Source organism: Pyrus communis, chromosome 2 (assembly GCF_041283825.1).
Source record: "Pyrus communis isolate YQ-2024b chromosome 2, ASM4128382v1, whole genome shotgun sequence".
Lineage (NCBI taxonomy): Eukaryota > Viridiplantae > Streptophyta > Magnoliopsida > Rosales > Rosaceae > Pyrus > Pyrus communis.
The window spans coordinates 8,726,749-8,743,982 of NC_142566.1; the positions used below are offsets into that span (position 1 = coordinate 8,726,749).

The 17,234-nt window shown below is 35.0% G+C and overlaps 1 pseudogene; it reads left to right on the forward strand.

Moving 5' to 3' along the window:
* Positions 1–8,016: 8,016 nt before the first annotated feature.
* On the forward strand, positions 8,017–8,914 carry LOC148698528 (ethylene-responsive transcription factor 2-like; annotated as a pseudogene).
* Positions 8,915–17,234: the final 8,320 nt, after the last annotated feature.

The following is a 17,234-nucleotide window of genomic DNA, read 5'->3' on the forward strand; positions in this document are numbered from 1 at the left end:
ATCCACCATCCCAGAAATCCACCCATCCCATCATCATTCACACAAACACAACCATTGTCGTGGCTCCCCCTCCACTTTCCAGCATCCCATTTCCAGTTTTGCACATGCATTCACTTAACCTAGCTGTCATGTTCCCTCTCCCATCCATTCATCTCCCTATAAAAACCATACACACTTCACACAACATTCATTCATTCTTCCATATTCAGAAAATCATCCATATTCCAGCAACAAACCCCTTGTTGCCGTGCCTCCCCCAACAATCCAAAAACATTATCCTACCACCCCACTCCATTCTACATAATCCCCAAAGCTCACCTTAGACCTTGTGCTACAACAACGAGGAAGAGAAGAGTGCCTAAACGTTCATACAATTCAAGTTTGAGTTGTTGGAATGTTTAGGTGTTTCTTTGATTTCAATGTTTAAATTCAATTCTCTTTGTTTTGTACGTATGAGGAATGGAAGAGAAGAGTGCCTAAACGTTCATACAATTCAAGTTTGAGTTGTTGGAATGTTTAGGTGTTTCTTTGATTTCAAAGTTATGAGGAACTAAACCCCCTTTAGCTAGGGGGTGATTCGAAACTATGTTTATGTTTGCAATATAAATTGATTAACTTTCGTTGGAATTTCATAAGTTGTGGATTCAATTTGTTTAACCGTTTGATTGATAACTTATTTATGTATGTTTATTAAGAATGCGCACTTAATTTTCATGCATGAATATGACGCTAGAATATAAGTGAGTTTCACCTAATCGTTATGAACTTATATTCACAAGTAGTGGAGGTTGCTTATAAACAATCGCGTTAAATGAATTCTTGGCACGAGTTTCATGCTCATCATAGTAACGAATGCCTCGTCAACACTTATAGTTTTCATAATGCTTAATGATCTTTGATTGTATCTTTATTGTGCTTTTCACGTAAAGGACTTTTGGAGAATGTTGTGAATTGCGTTGCGCAAACCCATCCAATTCATTAACTTAAGGAAAACTTGACGGTTAATTTAAGCGGACCTAATTAACCCGGGGCGTTGAGTTTCATAATTTATCGAAAGACCAACTGAGAATCAATCTTGTATGCAAGTGTAACATGGGTGGAGAAGAACCCCTTGGCTATTCCATCATCCATATTTTCATCACATTCATATTTACGTTTTGCCTTTAATTACAATTTGTGCATTTTAGTTAAATTTCGTCAAATCAAACCCCCCCCCCCTTTACTTTCTTGTTCTTTAGTGCTTAGAATCTGTTTAGTTTATGTTTTAAAGTATTTTTGAATTCTTTTAGTCTAGTATAGTGTTTTATATTGTGTTTTTACATTTTTGAGTCAAATCCAAGTGATTAACAATCCCTCCTAATCCCCGGTCCAGAACGATCCCTACTTATACTTATACTACAATTGTCAAAAAGAGGGTTTAATTTGTGTGCGTATAAATCTCGCATCAGTGCCAGTTCTGTCCTAGGTTGTTATAGGCAATGAGGACTCTTATGTGATGCGCATAACGCCAATCTTCAGATGATTGTTGTAATAGAGCGTAAATCATATTACACCCAATCCTATTTATGTCAAAATACCTCTACATGAACTCGTATGTCAACATACGTCGATAAGCACCTTATAGTATATGTTCGTTATTCAAGATATTGTTATTACCAGATGTTATAGGACTTATATGTGAAATAATATAGACTGTTGCTTTTCGAAAGATTACTATTTGGAAACTATACTTGTTTTACGGCGAGGGGTTATTATGTTTTCGAAAAGGTTTTCACAGAGCTTTATTTTTAGGCCCACTCACCCTTGTTTTTTGCCCCTTCAAGTTTTAGTAGCTGAGCTTTTGTGTCGGCGATGATTCTTAGCAAATCTTGGTATACGTGGTTACTTTCGATGGTATAATTTTCATTCTACTTTTACTGTGCTTTACTTATGCTCTGACATCACGTGTGAAATGAGTTCATTCGCACTCACTAGTGCACTCTTGCATTTAGGCACTTTAGGTTTAAATTTATTCACATTTTCCACATCACTACACTTTATGGCTTCGTCACCTTCTTGGTGTCAGTCAGCACATCTCGATTCAGAGTCCAGATGGACATCTCGGGTCGGGGTGTGTCAATGTACCCATGTTTATATATATATATATATATATACACACACACACACACACACAATATATTGAAGTATAATTTTTATTTTAATAATTTTAATCCACAAATTATGGGTTTTTTATTTAAAATCTCATTAATACAAACAACTATAAATTTTAATTTTTAATTTAAAAAATATAGTAACCTACATAAAAAATACGTTATCACATTAATTTCAAGGACTTCAATCAAAAATTAAAAAACAACAAGGTTTCAGTCCAAGAATATTGATAGTTAGGAACCACATTCAAAGTGTCCCTTAAATAAAATAAGAAATTAATCATAATATGATTGATATAAAAATAATACTCTGCTAATTGAAGATGATCAAATTCTCTTTAGCGTAGCACAAGAACGTGCTGATAAACTATTGTGACCTAAAATTGAGGGAGAGAAATTGACATAGAGAAGAAAGAGAGAAAAGTGGCTTGAGGAATTATTTGACGCTATTTGTCATGCCTAGTGCTTTATTTATAGTAGAGTAATGGTAGGAAGATTAAATTAGTAAACAAAATTTGCCAACAAAATAATGTGTCACCAATAGGAACGAGGACATTTATGATCAACGCTTAAGTAATAATCCAATTATCAACTTACATATTATTTAGTTTACAAAATTTTTTCTACAAATTTAGTCACGCTAACATTACCCTTTATAGTAATAAGAGGTAAAAAATAACTTGCTCTCCAAGTAATCAAAGTCTAATAGAAAATACCTTCTATATTCCGAATAATTCCTAATTAACTCTAGTTAAGCTTTATACGATCAGATTATGCCAATACTAATTGTAACAACGAGAGCATCTCTCTATCCAAAGGAAGAATTGCGAATTTACAAGAGCAATTGACTAATACTTCTTTTTCTTTCTTTCTTTTTTTTTTTTTCCGTCAAACAATAGATTTTGTTAGATTAGCTATCGTTGAAGTTTGAACCTACGCCGTTATGTAAGGGCTCAACATCTTTATACCATTATGGTAAAAGGCCACTTGCTTTGATTAGAAATAATATTTCTAAGTCGTTGAATAAAACAATTGGAAGTTTGAAATTAAACTACCTATGTTGTTAAGCTATGCTCATATCGGCTAATCATAGAAACTTATATAGTGTCCTCTTACTTTTCTTAACTCATTGCATGGCATGTGCATGGTTAATAATTAGCTAATCTTTTAACATTTAAATCTTAATTTGACTTAAGTATTGTAGACTTAGTTGAGTTGAATCTCGTTTGAAGGGATCAATTCGTACTGCTAAAAAAAGTACAGTATCAAATACCAACCTTCATTTAAAAGAAAACGCGCATTGGGCAGATTACATTTTAAATTATATAACGTGGCATAAATATCTATATTGATTATTTCTTTATACATATAAATTCTTATATTGTATTTGAGTAATGAAATAATTAATCATTGTTTTTTCTTTTCCTTTTGTACGCGTCTAGTTGTAATATCCCACATCGTCTACAGTAGTGATCCTTAAATGTATATTCTCATCCCTACCTAGTATGAGGCCTTTTGAGAGCTCACTGGCTTCGGGTTCCGTAGGAACTTCGAAGTTAAGCGAGAAGAGGGTTAGAGCAATTCCATGATGGGCGAAGTTGAGTTGAATCTCGTTTGAAGGAATCAATTCGTACTGCTAAAAAAAGCACAGTATCAAACACCAACCTTCATTTAAAAGAAAACGCGCATTGGGCAGATTACATTTTAAATTATATAACGTGGCATAAATATCTATATTGATTATTTCTTTATACATATAAATTCTTATATTGTATTTGAGTAATGAAATAATTAATCATTGTTTTTTCTTTTCCTTTTGTACGCGTCTAGTTGTAACATCCCACATCGCCTAGGAGAGTGATCCTTAAATGTATATTCTCATCCCTACCTAGTATGAGGCCTTTTGGGAGCTCACTAGCTTCGGGTTCCATAGGAACTCCGAAGTTAAGCAAGAAGAGGGCTAGAGCAATCCCATGGTGGGTGACCCACTGGGAAATTGCTCGTGAGTTCCCAAAAACAAAACCGTGAGGGAATGGTAAGCCCAAAGCGGACAATATCGTGCTATGGTGGAGTTGGGCTCGGGAAGTGATCCGTCCTGGGCTAGGATGTGACAATTTGACGGGTTCCGTAGGAACTCCGAAGTTAAGCGAGAAGAGGGTTAGAGCAATCCCATGATGGGTGGCGCATTGGGAAGTTGCTCGTGAGTTCCCAAAAGGCCTTGTACTAGGTAGGGATGGGAATATACATTTAAGGATTACTCCCCTGGGCGATGTGGGATGTTACAACTAGTAATAACTTTTTTTTAAAAGAAAAATATAGACTGCATGCTTTGAAATAATATTTCATAATATGTGTACATTCAAGCAGGTTATCAATTTTTAACTATCGAATTAAAAGAATTGAAGAAAATCAAATGACTTAACAAAAAATGTGAAATATTGTGAAAAGAGGTGTGTGAATAAAAACACCCTATTTTTAATTACGATTCATTCATATATTATATATTATATGATGACAAATGATATATCAATGGGCATGTTTATACAGACAATACTGATTTACATGTGGTAAGTATTTACCAGACGCCTGGCAAATTTGGTTTTTTATTTAATTTTTTATTATTTTTTATTATTTTTTATTTTTGACATTTTACATTTTGCATGATGTACTTAATATATGAATTAATTTTGTCTTCTTGTGATGTTCTTCTCCAAGTAAATTGGTTAATTAAGTAATGGTTGCATGTGCTTTTTACAATATGATAATTAAGGAGAATAGGAAAAGAGATCTATCGGGATATGATGTATCGTTCAAGTTTGATCTTGCTTTGAAAGATTTAACAACATTTGACAATTTTGTTTCTTGGCTTTAACAACTTGATTTTTAATATTGAAGAGGATTAAAAAAATACTGATCCAGACTATTAATTAACTAATTCCAATAGTTCGATGTGTTCTCTCTAACATTTCATGACATTTTAAGTTGCTCGTTTAAATCAAGGCATATTTCTCTCACAAAAAATTCATGTTGTAGACTTGTTTGTGAACACCGGCCTACTAGTCTATATGACAGTCCATACACCAATTATCAGAATCATCACCCTGAAGCATATCCAAATATGTTCCAGCGAATAAAAATCATTATCAAGGGTTAGTTGGAAGATTGATTTATCTATCATACACTAAGATTTATCTATCACACACTAAATTAACCTAACACTGAGCAATAAGTGTTGTGAACTAGTTTAACATGATCCAGGCAAATGGATCATGTTTTTCAAGAATGATTATTAGAATTTTTAATAAATATACTGATGTAGATTGGGCAAGAATATTACTGATAAAAGGTTTAAGTAAGGATATTTTAAAAGGTGGTAGCTTTGTCTAGTGATGAAGCTAAAATTCTGGGTACAACGAAAGGGTTACGTGAACTTCTATGGTTGGAAGCAACTCAAATAAATTAACGGTTCTTCAGGAATATATCACTTGGCACGTTGATTTATTTGATATATTTGAATGACTAAACGATCACTAATTCAAATGATTTTTTGTAAGAATGATATATTTGGATGAAGATTAATAGATTGAATGGTTCCGATTATGAAATAGCACATGAGAGAATTTGGGGGTGTGCCCAAAAGAATCTTTGCCAGTTTTTATTGAAAAGTTTTGACAGATTTACTGAATCTTGATAGTTTTAGTAAGGAAAGGGATCCTCTCCAAATCCTTTCCACCAAATCTACTAATCCATGCCTTTGAAATTTGATCCAACGGCTAAAAATAGGAATCCCATTTAAAAGTTATAATAACTTTAGCCGTTGGATCAAATTTTAAAGATCCAGATTGATGAACTTAATGAATTTTGTGGAAGAGATTTGAAAATGATCCCTTTCCTTTCAGTAATGTGGATTTTTTTTTAGTTTAGATTGATACAATTGCAAGAGGAATTAGTGGAGTTGGCCAGTCCTCCAACGTCCTGCAACAACTTTGTTTACAAGTTTTTTTCTTAATCAATCAAAAAGATTCGATCGCTTTCATAAAAAAGAAAGAGACTGCCTTGGACATGTGTTGGACATTTTCCTTAGATATAATAGGCAGCTGCATATCTATCTTTAAATTTTTGTAGTATATATGTACAATTTTCAACATATTCCTTTTCTGCAGACGTTGTGCCGCTTAAGTAAAAAGATTTATCTCTCCACTTGAAGTCTTATGCTCGAATGGCCCGAGGATTTGCATTAAAAAGCAAGTATTCTGTGCACCAAAAAAAAAAACAAAAAATTCTTATTTTATCTTTCAAAAGTTTCCACCATAATAGACATTATTTTAGTACATTTGCAATATTAAGAGAGATACATTTTTTTTAAGTACATACCATGTGATAGTTGTGGTGCAGTTTCTTTTACTTTTCCTACTTTTTGTGCTCCGTGTACGAGAGACGCCGCAAATCTCTGAAACACTCCATCCCTCACGAAAAAGGATCATAAAGTTCTCTGTATTTTACATATACACCAAGAAGTATTTCTAGATTTAAAATTAAAACTATCAACTTGTAACTTGTAAGTGCAGGGCTTTTTTTATTTTATTTTTCGAAGTTTGAGAAATTAATAATTAGTGCCTATTATACCTAACAAAATAATTAGCTAGTTTGTTGTTTTGGTGGTTTATTTCTCCGAATGATCTTCACTAGATCCTCTTTGTGAGGATTAAGGAATTTGTGAATCGTATTCGTTTATCGTATATCGTGCGATTAGAAATTATTTTAAATATTTTTATTTAAAATTAAACACAAACAGTACGTTAAAAAAATTGACCACCCGATATATATGAATGAACACGATTCACGAATCTTTAAGATCCTCGCCAAAAAGATCCAGAGAGAATCCTGGTGGCATTTCTCCAATTCATAATTAACAAAGTGATAGTTTTGTTGTTTAGCTAGGAAAAAACACAAATGATGATGAATATTATTCCATTTTGAGAACCCAATATATCAAAGTCACCCAATTGTTATTAGAAAATTATACATCCTTTTTTTTTCTTTTTTTATTTACATTTATATATATTTTTGCAATTATTTACTTTATATTGAGTGCATTATCTGGGGTAATGATTTATATATATATATATATATATATAAGAGAAGTTTTTAAGGGAAATGATTTTTATTTTTTTATAAAAATTGTAAAGCTCACACCATATCAAACTTTAACAATCTAAATTATCTTTTTATCAAGTTGCACTTCATAGATCATCTTTGCAAAATATTAGCCAAAGCAGAAATATTTGAGGCATCTAATTGAGTTCAAAGAAATTGACGAATAATTTATTCTCTAAGAAACATTAAAACTTCATCATAATAATTAAATAGGCAAATGATTTTTGGTTTGAAGAAAATGGGGATTCCTTTCCCTAACGATCCTATATAAAAGAGATGGTATTTGAACTCTTACGTGGATGCATGCTAGTCGCTACCATCAAGGCACCAACCAACACATAGAGAGAATAATTCAGGCCAAGGCCAAGGATATGACCTGTACTGTGCCATGGTCATGCAGCAATTTAGCGTGTTGCAATCACTGTTTTCTTAAAATATATAAAAAGTAGATGAGATGAGTCACTGACAAATAGATGAATTAATTAGTTAATCCCACGAAATTAGTAACTTATTTATTTAGTAAACAAATATTTGTAACATATAATGCAGGTGGCGAAAAACCCTGATTAATCAATAACGAAGTTTCATGGAAATGATAACAATACTGGTAAATTAAAAAGTTACAGATATAAGCATGCTCTCCTTGCCCACATATAAATACACACAACACAAGGCTTAACCCACAACAACTACTGTCGCAGTACGACTACTACATCCTTCAACATCCAAAACCCTATTCAAAACCAATTCCAAAACCCTAACAAGTGAAAATGTTTGAAGATACTTACTTGGAGGCTGACTTTGCTCTTTTGGAGTCGATTCGGCAACACCTTCTCGACGACAATTTTGATACTAATTTGCAAGAATCATCAGCAACAGCTTCAGGCAGTCCTCCCCCGATGTACTGCCGGAGTTTAAGCTTCAGCAACCTTTTCTTGACAAAAAGTTGGAGCGACATGCCATTTAAAGTGGAGCTGGAAGACACTAATGACGTTGTTGGTGCTCTGTCTGATGGCACGGCCGGGTGGAGTATGTTTTCAGATCACCATCACGTTGATGTTATCGAGACCACACCCGCAAAATCGGAGCCTCAGGAGGTTGTCAGAGAAGAGATAGCGGTGGCGGGCGAGACCCGCACACCATTGACGGGGCAGCACTTCCGGGGAGTGAGGCGGAGGCCATGGGGGAAGTACGCGGCGGAGATTAGGGATCCCAAGAAGAATGGGGCAAGAGTGTGGCTTGGAACTTATGAGACGGCAGAGGGTGCGGCTTTGGCTTACGACCAAGCCGCTTTTAAAATGCGCGGCTCCAAAGCCAAACTCAATTTCCCTCACCTAATTGGCTCGGGATGTGAGCCGGTTCGGGTAACAGCGAAGCGTCGAGCCCCGGAGGTTTCATCTTCTTCTTCCTCGTCGGATAGTGGGTCGCCGAAGCTGAAAAGGAGGAACAGTGGAGTTGGCTCGGGTGCTGAAGCCAAGTCGGGTAGCACTAGCCGGTTAGAGATGGTTGAGATGAGCCAGCTAGCTGTTGTTGATCAGTAGCTAAGTGATCTTAACACTACAGTGTACTCTATGCCTATAAATTATTGTTAAGTGGTTTATGATTAATGTCTGGTTAATAATTGCATTGTTTAGAGAGTAATTAGAGATTCCAAAGTGTAAAGTGTTGGATTTAATTTTTTTAGGCTTAATCAAATAAATAGTTATCGTGATAATAAGATATTCAGAAATAGATATTGTGATAATTAAATAGGTAAAACCGTTGAAATGGATAAATTAGTGTTTTATATGAGGGAGACTTGATGCAAATTTAATTTTGAGCTCAATGCTAACAGAATCTACAACAAGGATTTAAATCCCTACTTTTATCACAGAAGTTATCTGATTACCTTATAACCATGGGAATTTTTTTTATCCAATTTGTAATTTTTTTTCGTCCACACTTTCGTTTTGTGGATGATTGTTAATGAAAGCTGAATTTTTGTTATATATGTACCTTCCTTTTCTTTTTGGTAAGATATCTTTCAATTTTTTTTTCTTTTTACGTGATACAAAAAATAGATAAATAAATATCTAATTTATAGAAGAAAGACGTTAGACATCTAGATACAAGGTTTTGGTCCGATACCATAAAAACTGCTTACTTTGTGTTACGAAGAGGTGTTAGGAATCCATCGGAATATTATGGTATGATTAGTATTTGATTTGAATTCAACTTTTAAATCCAAAAACAATTTTCAAATTGAGAATTGTTATTAGCGCTCCAAAAATCTTATTTTACATTCCTCACAAGTGTATTTTTCTTTTTAATTATAGAAAGTTTGGAGTGTCAAATGAGATTTTAGGACTGCTAATAACAATTCCTTTCAAATTTTATGTTATTAGTACTTGTTTAGTAGAACTATTTTTAAAAACTAGAGTTGAAACCAACTTAAAAATTTGCCTATTTGTTGAAAACATCAAAAGTGAGATTTAAGAGTTTTTAAACTTATACCCAATGCTTTCTCTATCTCTGAATATTTTATGTTTACTCTACTTTTGTCTTTCCTATCTTTCTCTCTCCCCTCTCTCCCTTTCTCATCCGACCATCTCTTTCCTCTGGTATTCTCTCTCCCTCTCTTCCCCCACTTTCTCCCTTCTCTCTTTGGATTCCAATGTCTAGTTAATGTTATATACTCCATTGTAAGCTGAGTATTTTTTCTATAATTGTTAAAATTTAAAAACAATTTTGAATCTCATGCCAAACTAGGTTTTGAGTCTTACTGAAAATTGTTCTTAAGAGGTGTTTTTAAAAAATATTTTGAGAAATGTTGAAATTTTTTTGAATAGGATACCAAGCGGGCCCTTAAGTTTCTAATCTAAACTACATATTAATAAAATATTGTTTGTCAACCAAAAACTAATAAAATTACTACTGTACCCTATAATATAGAAATGAAAGAAGATATTAAAAAAGAAGACAATGTGGGCATTAAAGTAATTTTGTACAAACAAGTTTTCGCTTTTTTTTTTTCTAAACCTCACAGCTATATGTCACTTTATCAATACTGACACATCCCAACCCGGATTGTCCACTAGGACTCCGAATTGAGATGTGTTGGCCGACACCTGGAAGGTGACGAAGCCATAAAGTGTGGTGATGTTGAATGTGAATAAATTTAAACCTAAAAGTGCCTAAACACGAGAGTGCGCTGTGAGCGGGAATGACCCCATTTCACACGTGACGTCAGAGTATAAGTAAAGTACAGTAGAGTGGATTGAAAATCATACCGTCGAAGGTAATCTTCAATACCAAGACTTGCCATGAATCCTCATCAATACGAAAACTTTGCTACTGGAACCTGGAGTTATAAAAACAAGAGTGAGTGGGCCTGAATATAAAGCTTTAATAAAGACCTTTTAAACGATATAACCCCTCGTTGTAATACCTGTATAGGTTCCAGGAAATCATACTACATATAAGTATGAAATCAAATGTAAATCAATAGTAAATCCAAGAATATTCCAACTTACTTCATATCAGCAACAACAATATAAATCAAGTGCTCATCAATCTATGGTAACCCACGAGTCGGAGTTGCCTAACGCAACCTGTACGACTCATAAACCAATCCATGATAACACCTGAGTCATAGTTGCCTAATGCAACCTGTACGACTCATAGGCAACCCGTACAATAGTGTCGGAGTTGCCTATTATTGCAACCTGTACGACAGTTTCGTAGTTGCACATATTTATGTTTGACGCTGCAGACGCTCAAGTAAGTTCAGCTGAGTTTATAGTATTATTTGAAATGATTGAGTTAGGGCAGGTGGTGGAGTCAAGCCCGGGATGTGGTGAGGGCTCGAGCCGGGATGTGACAAATACCCTCTCAACTCATTCTATCTCTTTCTCTCTCTCTTTCTTAACTGCCAACCCCTATTTTTTTTGGGACAAATAACTCCTCTCATAAAAAAAAATAAAAAACAAATATTTAAAGAATATAAAATATACATTTCTCAGCCCACAAAGTGTGTGACTTTTGGTAGTTTTTTTTTTTTTTTTGGTTATCAAAAGGAAATTTGTGATATATAGAGTACAAGGATTTTCATAATATTCTTCTCCCCACTGTATTTCATATAAGAGGTAATTACAAGCCACATATAATAATATAATTAGATCCTAGTCTCCTAGAATAAAAACATACAAAATACATATGCAAAATGACCCTTTGCCACTCAATACTACAATCTAGTGGTATTCCTCTTTACTTGTAAGTGAGAGGTCTTAAGTTCAATTCTTGCCAAAGGCGATGAACCACATTATTGTTAGCCTATTATGAGGCTAAGCCCACCATGTCCTCTTTAGTATAGATAATGTCGTTTGTTAAGGAAAAAAAAAAAAAAACCCCCTTAAACAAGTTAATCATTTATCGAGGGTTATCCAATATTATTTTATATTATTTGATTATTCATCAAATGGTCCATCTCTATATTATGAAATCGTAAAGAGCACAACATATATCCTCGATTGAAATGTATTTTACTGTATATAAGCGACTGATGCCTGAAATTCTAATGATAAATATGTACCTAGTTAAGGTGTTTAGAGCATTTTTAATCATACACTCACTTTTAGCGAAAATCTTTAACTCTGACCATGCTGTTTAGTTCAATGTTTATACTTTCGAGATAAATGTAAAATCCTCAAAACATAAACTAAAGACTAAAAAAGTAATAAAAACAAAAAGGTAAATGTTTAAAATTATTAATATATAATTGAACTGTAAATGAGAAGTTTTCACTTTAATTCCGGTTCAATATGAATTTGAACTAAAGTATTGTGCCCGGTCATTATGAGAGAGAAATCCTAGAGGTTTTCTATTTTAGTACATGAGGGAACATGGATGGTTATAGGTGATTTACCTGACTCATTCCCAATTAAGTATTTTATCCAATAAAATTTGAAATCCCCATTTTCCCGCGTAATAATAAAAAATAAAGCTCTTTGTAACCAGATGTACCCAATGGTTGCGATTTTAGTTTTCACCTTTTATTTTTTTTTCAGTTTTTAATTTATTTTTTGAAAGACGAAAACTAAAACTAGTTACTAGAAAAAATTTAGTTTCAAAAAATGAAAACGAATTTAGCTTATCCTTTTTATGTATGAGTCCAACAATACTCTCGATATAAGCAATTCATCATTTCGTCAATTATTTTTAAGCTTTAAATGTGAATGCAAATTTCCGCTTTCTTCTTCTTGGATGAAAATGCACCTGCAAAACAATTAACACCTTAGGTCAAGGTCAAGACCCTCACGCACCCACGATGAATGTGGGGGCCGGGGGGGGGGTGTGTTTGGCTGAAGAACCTCTATTGCCAAAGTTAGAATTTGAGGGAAAAGTGTTTAGAGAAATTTGGAGAATTTTAGAAGAGAATTGGACTTAGGGTTTTTGGAGAAATGAAGGCTATTTATCGGGGTGTGGCCGACCCTATTTTGAGAAATAGGGACCGGGCACTTATGGTGGTGATTTGAGTGTAATTCTAATCAATTTGGCAATTAATCAATTAATTAGCCAATCAATCCTAATTTGAAAGGATTACCTTGTGGGGAGGATTTGATGAGAACTGACGAAATATGTTTTGAATAAATACCATTTTGATCACCTTTGACCTTGATTGAGTTGGAACTGTCTGCTGCTCACGCGTAGGAGTCTTGGTGTGCCTCGAGGGTAATTTTGTCATTTTCACCCAAAAATCCACATGTTGCTTCCATATTTTTCTTAATTATTTTTGCTCCACAAGTGCCCCCACACTTATTGGGCTGCTTGCAAGAAAGGGCAATAGGTGTAGAGATCTTCTTGCTTTAGGAAACATAGGATTGTTTCCTATTTTGATGTAGATTCCATCTTCAATTGGAAATTAGATCCTTATAGGAAAGAGAAATAAATTACTTCTAAAGTCTATTTAAGTCTACCTTAAGTAGATTATTAAATCAACTTTAGAGAGCAATTTATTCTACCCTACTAGAGAGAGAAAGCTAGAGGATATTTGTTCCCCCTCCCTTAGCAATCTTCTACTCTTGCATGTGCAAAGGACTGTTTTTTGTTGCTTTCTTCGTCTTCACGCCACACCAAGGTAAGAAAAAAAAAATTTCCTTGTCTTTGTAATTTTTGGGAACCTCAGGGCTTGAAATTTGGGTCAACGAGGGTCGAGAAGGTCTCAAAAGGTGGTTGGGGAGCCACAGTATAGCTACCGTGGGCTGGTTGCTATTGGCTTGGTGTGAGCTAGGTTAGTGAGGAGGATTTGGGCTTCGGCACATGTGAAGAAATGAGAGAGAAAGAGGGAGGCACAGGGACGTGATAGGAGCATATTCATGCGACTTAAATGGCTTGTTCTCGTGCATTTACGTTATGTTTCTTTAGTTATTTTAGTCTTTTATGCTTCTTTTGTGTGTTTTCAGGTTCTAAGGGCAAAGTATGCAAAAGGATGCCTTTTGGAGCCTTTTGGAGCAAATTAGAGATTGGAATGGATATCATATGCTTGGAGCCAAGAGGATGGACGAAATTGAAGGATTCCTCCTCCATTGCAGCCACATGCACATTCAATCATTCACACCAAAACCTTGCACATGCTTTCCCATTTCATTATTCATTCACCTTGCAGCCACTCCACATGCATTTCTAGCTTTTCCTTTGCATTCCCCCTTTAATCAACACATGCATCCACTCACCAAGAAATCATTCATTCCACATGCACCCAAAACACCACCAGAAATCATCATTGCCGTGGGTACCTATCCCATTTCAGATTGTCATTCCACTTCATTGCACATGCATCTTCATAATTCAACACATGCATTCATTATTTATTTACTTTGCATCCTTTAATTTAATCACATGCACATTCAAACAAACACAATCATTCCAGCCATACCTTGCATTTTCAGATTGTTCCTCCATCATTGCAGCCACTCCACATGCATTTCTAGCTTTTCCTTTGCATTCCCCCTTTAATCAACACATGCATCTTCATAATTCAACACATGCATTCATTATTTATTTACTTTGCATCCTTTAATTTAATCACATGCACATTCAAACAAACACAATCATTCCAGCCATACCTTGCATTTTCAGATTGTTCCTCCATCATTGCACCACAATGCAGCCACATGCACTTGTTCCTCTAACATTTCAGCCACTTGCACTCCCATTCTCTCCCAAAACCGTGCACATGCCTTCTCCTTGCATTTCCAGCCATTCCACATGCTATTTCAGCCACATGCACTCATAATCATTCAACCAACATGTGCACATGCAACCTAGCTGTCATGTTCCCCCTATTTCACCTATAAATACTCATTCATTCACACTCATTCATACACAATCCATTCACCACAGAAATAAGGCCTTTGTGCCAGAAATTCATCCATTCCAAACACTCTTCCATAAATTCATCCATTGCAGAAATGTAGACATCAAACCACCCTTGTGCCGTGCCTTCCCTATTAATCCAAACACCACTCCCCAAACCATTCACACCATCAAACTATCCTTAGACCTTGTGCTACAACAACGAGGAAGAGAAGAGTGCCTAAACGTTCATACAATTCAAGTTTGAGTTGTTGGAATGTTTAGGTGTTTCTTTGATTTCAATGTTTAAATTCAATTCTCTTTGTTTTGTACGTATGAGGAATGGAAGAGAAGAGTGCCTAAACGTTCATACAATTCAAGTTTGAGTTGTTGGAATGTTTAGGTGTTTCTTTGATTTCAAAGTTATGAGGAAATTCGAAATATATGTTTATGCTTCCATTTTGATTTGATTACTTCTAATTGCGTTTCATAAGTTGTGATTCAATTTGTTTAACCGTTTGATTGATAACTTATTTATGTATGTTTATTGAGAGTGCACGCTTAATTTTCATGCATGAATATGACGCTAGAATATAAGTGAGTTTCACCTAATAGTTACGAACTTATATTCACAAGTAGTGGAGGTTGCTTATAAACAATCGCGTTAAACGAATTCTTGGCATAAGTTTCATGCAATCATAGTAACGAATGCCTCGTTAACACTTATAATTTTCATAGAGCGTAATGATTCTTGCTTGTACCTCTTCTATGCATTCATGTTGAGGACTTGTGGGGAATATTTTGAATTGTCGCATGCATCATCCAATTCAATAACGTTAGGAAGATTTGAAGGTTAATTAGTGCATCACGGTTAACTTGGGGTGTTGAGAATTAATGGTTTATTGAAATGCAATTGGAAATCATTTTATTATGCAAGTGTAACATGTGTGGAGAAGAACCTTCTAGCTAGCATTCATCCATTCATTTCATCACATTCATATATACTATCTGTTTTAATTCGAATCTGTACATTTTAGTTTAATTTCATCCAAAACCAATCCCCCTTTACTTTAATGTCCAATTTAGTTAGAAATACATTTAGTTTGTGTTTATGAGTGTTTTGATTCATTTTATTTCCCAATTTCGTCCAAATTCACCAAAGTGCTCAAAATTGCCCAGAAAGTGATTTTAAGGCAGTTTTGAGTGTTTTGGGTGATGTTTGAGTCTTTTGGTTTGTTTTAATGTTTTAAGTGTTTAGTTTTACATTCTTTGAGTTAGAAAGTGTTTTAGTTAGTGTTTATGAGTGTTTTGATTCATTTTGTTACACAATTTCGTCCAAATTCACCAAAGTGCTCAAAACTGCCCAGAAAGTGATTTTAAGGCAGTTTTGAGTGTTTTGGGTGATGTTTGAGTCTTTTGGTTTGTTTTAGTGTTTTAAAGTTTAGTTTTGCATTCTTTGAGTCTAGTATAGTGTTTTATATTGTGTTTTTACGTTTGAATCAAACCATAATCTTAAATTCGTCCAACATTGGGTTTAAGGTCAGAAACTGCCTAGTTAGTGTTTTTAGGCAGTTTTGAGTCTTTTGAACTTGTTTTGAGTCCTTTGAGTCTTTGTGAACGTTTCTAACTTTGTTTTTACGTTTTTGAGTCAAATCCAAGTGATTAACAATCCCTCCTAATCCCCGGTCCAGAACGATCCCTACTTATACATATACTACAATTTGACGAAAAGAGGGTTTAATTTATGCGCGTATAAATCTCGCATTAGGACGCTAGCCCCCCTTCCAGTTGACTTGGGCCGTGGGGCTTGGCGCGGTTGCTGGGCTCTTGCGGCTTGGGTCTTGAAATTTTTTATTTTTATTTTTCATTATTTTGAATGATGGGCTTGGGCCCACGCCTATATAGGAGGAAGAGAGGGAGGCCGAGAGTTTGGCCTACTTGAATGGGTTGAGAAGCATCTGCCCTCTTATTAATATCTTGGGCCGAGGGTCCTGGTGCGCCATTTTTTCCTTTTTTCTTTGTGCAGCTGTTTAATGAATTTTGCTTCTGTCTTTGTAGAAATTCTTCGAGCATGTCTTCTTCAAGCCACAAGGGTGATGATGGTGTGCCGCCGTTGTATCGTCAAGGTGGGCTACTTTAAGGTTGCTCACTTCAAAATTATCTTCGATGACTCATTTAGTGATTTCCTTGTGGCGTACATGCATGCTATTTCGTTAGGGGTGCACGTGAAGCGTGTCAAGCAAGGTAGCAGTTATGAGCCATGTAGTATGGCTGAAAGTGCCATCAAATTTCACCCCTACTATTTTGTGTTGGGATTTACCTTCCCCATGCTTCAATTCTTCCAAGAAGTTCTTTACTCTATGAAGTGTACCCCCGCTCAATATTCTCCAAATGCGGTCCGTGTGATGGTGGGGTTTTTCAATCTAAGCCAATTTTTTGACTTAGACTTAACCGTCAACGAATTCTGGTACTTCTTTGACATAGGCCACATTGAGGGAGTTGGGTAGCTGCGATCCCGTCATAGGCTCTTTGATCATTCGAACAAGGGAGATCATGACTAAGCTAGAGAGACTGTGGAGATAAGTAGAGAGTGGG